The 4,425-nt window shown below is 44.6% G+C and overlaps 1 protein-coding gene across 2 annotated transcripts in view; it reads left to right on the top strand.

The window, feature by feature from the left end:
* Nucleotides 1-4,425, top strand: part of LOC147267556 (cytosolic 10-formyltetrahydrofolate dehydrogenase-like) — a 100,227-nt gene that overhangs the window by 59,990 nt on the left and 35,812 nt on the right. The window lies entirely within an intron of this gene.

The raw sequence follows: 4,425 nt of genomic DNA, 5'->3' as shown, positions 1-4,425 counted from the left end.
TTCTTCTTCTATTTTTTTTTAAATAGCAGTTGGCAAGTAACTTTTAGGTGAAATCCCGCCACCTTCTGGACTGGATGTGGAACGGCAGAGTTCCTATACTATTACACGAGTTTAATTCCCCAAATAATATCTCAGAAACAGAAAAAAGTCTTATTGCTCACATGTCTTGAACTCTTCTGCAACAACTTTCTTATACCTTGATTAATCTGGTTCTTGACAGGCATTTTAAGTCTGTCTTGCTGATACCTCGGACAATATAAAAATACATGCTCCACAGGTTGCCATAACCTATTTATGCTCTCAACTACATGAAGCATGTTTATTGTTGATAAGAATTTTTAATGTGCTGTTTAGGCAAGCGTGCTCTTTAGGCAAGTGGGGCCTCATCCTTGATATAATGTCATTTTCCTTTCTGCTTCTGCTGCATCTTCTTTTTCTTTTTGGTGTAATGGCATTTGGTGAAACAGTTTATAAGTGTTATTCTACCGTGTACTGGAGAGTGGATTGTAGCTTGGCAGGCAAAAAAACCCACAAAAAATAAATTCTCTCTGTTGTTCCTTTTTCTTTCAAATAGTTTATTTGTTTATGTCTTTCTCAAAAGAGTCTCCAGGTTAACACCATGCTTTCTTCACTTTTCCTACTAACAATTATTTTCTTAATTCTTCATATCTATTATTTTTGGTCAGTGCAGGTGAGACAGTTCCAGGTTCATTACAGAAAACAGTACAAACAAACAGATACTCACATATCACACTATACCGACAGTAACATAGAGTAACCAGTCCATCAAAGCATCAGTACCAAAAAAAAAAAAAAATTGTTTTCAATTGCATTGATCAAAAGAACATGTTTCCTTGCCTTTTAAGATTTACTTAAATTCGCTTTATGGAATCAGTCCTGGTCCTTCTGAAAGTCTTTCCAGGACGAAGGAGCAGCACATTTAAAAACTTTTTTGCGAGGGGAGCGAAGGGTTCGAGCTGGCTAATAGGGGACTATGAGCTCTGTCAGATATGAAGGTGCCTGATTGCTGAGGACTTTGAATGTTTGAAGAAAAATTTTGAATTCTATTCTGAATTTAACAGATAGCCAATGCAGAGAAGCCAGTACAGGAGAGACGTGGTCTCTTCTAGTCTACTCTTCTAGCAGTTCTAGTCAACACACGGGCAGCAGTGTTTTGGACCAGCTGGAGAGTGTTAAGGGACTTATAGGTGCAACCTAATAGGAGAGAATTGCAGTAATCCAGCCTGGAAGTGACAAAAGCATGGACAAGTTTTTCTGCATCTTTTTGAAACAGGATGTGTCTGATCTTAGCAATGTTACGTAAATGAAAGAAAGCAGTCCTAGAAATTTGCTTAATGTGGGAGTTAAAGGACAGATCCTGATCGAAGAGAACTCCTAGGTTCCTTATGGTAGTGCTGGGGGCCAGGGTAATGCCATCCAGGATACCTTTCTCATTAGATAGGGTGTCTCTAAGGTGTCTCTAAGATGTTTTGGGCCCAGCGCAATAAGTTCAATTTTATCTGAGTTTAATAAAAGGAAATTATGGGTCATCCAAGTTTTTATCTTCTTTAGACAGGCCTCCAGTTTAATCAACTGATTTGTTTCATGTGGATGCATTGATAAGTACAGTTGGGTATCGTCTGCATAGCAGTGAAAATTAATCGAGTATTTCCTAATAATGTGACCTACAGGAAGAAGGTATAGGGTGAAGAGGACTGGTCCAAGCACAGAGCCTTGTGGAACACTGTAACTGACTACAGTGGTTTCAGAGGGGTTATCATTAGTTAGTACGAACAGAGATCGACCTAGTAAATATGACCTAAACCAATTTAGTGTAGTTCCTTTAATGCCAATGACATTTTCCAGTATCTGTAGATAAGGATATGGTGGTCAATAGTGTCAAATGCTGCCCTAAGCTCTAATAGGACCAGCACAGAGACGAGTCCCTCATCTGATGCTAGTAGGAGGTCATTGGTAACTTTAACTAGTGCTGTTTCTGTGCTATGATGAATCCTGAAACCTGACTGGAAATCCTCTAATAAGCTGTTGCTGTGGAGAAAGTCACAGAGTTGTTTAGCAACTGCTTTCTCCAGGATTTTGGAGAGAAAAGGAGGATTTGATATCGGTCAGTAGTTGGCCAAAACCTCTGGACTGTGGGCTGTAACCAGATAACAGCGACACATTGATCATGTCTAAGAGAAAGGTGCCAACGAGGGGTAGAGAGTCTTTAAGCAGCTTAGTTGGGATGGGGTCTAGAAGACAGGTGGAGGGTTTAGAGGAAGAAATTACTGTACTTAGCTCATGAAGGCAAATGGGAGAAAAACTATCAAAGTGTATGTCTGATCCTACAGCTGCCTCAAAGGTTTCTGGGATTATAGGTGCCATGTTGTCAGTTGATGGCAGGAGGAGATGAACTTTCTCTCTAATAAGGAGAATTTTGTCATTAAAGAAGTCCATGAAGTCTTTGCTACCCAGGGAAACAGGAATACTTGGTTCAATAGAGCTGTGGCTCTCTGTCAGTCTGGCTACAGTACTGAAGAGGAACCTGGGGTTGTTATTCTGCTCCTCGATTAGTGCCGAGTAGTAGGCTACTCTAGCTATATGGAGGGCTTTCTTATAACTTTTAAGGCTATCTTGCCACATTATATGTGACTCCTCCAATTTGGAGGAGTGCCATATTCTCTCTAGTTTCTGGGTTTTCTGTTTCAGCTGTCTGGTTTCAGAATTGTACCAAGGTGCTTGTTTCCTTGGATTTATAGATATCTTTTTTTTTAGTGGGGCAATTGAGTCCAAAGTTGTTCTTAAGGTGCCTGCTGCTCTATCGATGAAATGATCAATTTGGGAGGGACTAAGGTTGACATCAGCGTCCTCTGTTACGATGGGACATGACACTGAATTTAGCACATGTGGAATCGCTTCCTTAAATCTAGCTACAGCCTGATCAGACAAACATCTGGATACTACATTTTTCCTGAGTGGAGTGTAGTCGATTAGTACAAATTCAAAAGTGATTAATTGATGGTCAGACAAAAGCGCATTCTGTGGAAACACAACTAGATTTTGGGCTTCAATTTCATATGTTAGGACGAGGTCGAGGGTGTGGTTGTGATGGTGAGTGGGTTCATGGACAGACTGATAGAAACCAATTGAGTCTAGAAGAGAAAGAAATGCAGTACCCAGACTGTTGTTCAACATCCACATGAATATTGAAGTCACCTACAATAATGACTCCAGCGTGCCCTGGGTCGGGAACAAGACCCCGAGATACTTAAACTCCTCCACCTGAGGCAGGAACCCGCCCCCCCCCCGAGCTGGAGTGAGCAAACCACCCTTTTCCGGCTGAGGACCATGGCCTCAGACTTGGAGGTGCTGATTCTCATCCCAGCCACTTCACAATCGGCTGCAAACTGTCCCAGGAAGAGCTGGAGGTTGCGGCTTGACGGAGCTAAGAGGATCATGTCATCCGCAAAAAAGATAAGACGAAATCCTCCCGCCACCAAACTCGACCCCCTCCACCACCTGGCTGCGCCTAGAAATTCTGTCCATAAAGGTTATGAACAGAATCAGTGCCAAAGGGCAGCCTTGGCGGAGTCCAACCCTCACCGGGAACAAGTCCGACTTATTGCCGGCTACGCAAACCAGACTCACTCCTCCGGTAGAAAGACTGAACGGCCATCCGCCCCATACTCCCAGAGTACCCCCCACAGGGTGCTCCTGGGAACACAATCATAAGCTTTCTCCAGATCCTAAAAACGCACGTGGACTGGTTGGGCAAACTCCCATGCCCCCTCCAGCACCCTAGCGAGGGTGAAGAGTTGGTCCATGGTTCCACGGGCGGGACGAAAACCACACTGCTCCTCCTCAAACTGAGGTTCGACTATCGCCCTGACCCTCCTCTCCAGTACCCTGGCGTAGACCTTTCCAGGGAGGCTGAGGAGTGTGATCCCTCGATAGTTGGAACACACCCTCTGGTCCCCTTTCTTAAAGATGGGGACCACCACCCTGGTCTGCCACTCCAAAGGCACCGCCCCCGATGTCCACGCAATGTTGCAGAGACGTGTCAACCAAGACAGCCCTATAAAATTCAGAGCCTTGAGATACCCAGGGCGGATCTCATCCATCCCCGGAGCTCTGCCACCGTGGAGTTGCTTAAGTACCTCGGTGACTTCTTCCCTGGAGATTGGACGACTCAATGAGAGACTCAATGAGAGACTCAATGTCCCCCCCTGCCCCCGGGGTGAGGTCAAAGCTCTGCCGGATGTGGGAGTTTAAGATCATTCTCACAGGTTCTTCCGCCAGGCATTCCCAACAAACCCTCACTACTTGTTTGGGCCTGCCGGGTCTGTGCGGCCTCTTACCCTGCCACCTGATCCAACTCACAACCAGATGGTGATCAGTTGACAGCCCAGCTCCTCTCTTCACTCG

This window comes from Aulostomus chinensis, chromosome 3 (genome assembly GCF_037954235.1).
Source record: "Aulostomus chinensis isolate RoL2024-O1b breed Wild chromosome 3, RoL_Achi_v1.0, whole genome shotgun sequence".
NCBI lineage: Eukaryota > Metazoa > Chordata > Actinopteri > Syngnathiformes > Aulostomidae > Aulostomus > Aulostomus chinensis.
The sequence above is the reverse complement of the archived record's forward strand: the minus strand, read 5'-3'. Positions and strand labels throughout refer to the sequence as shown.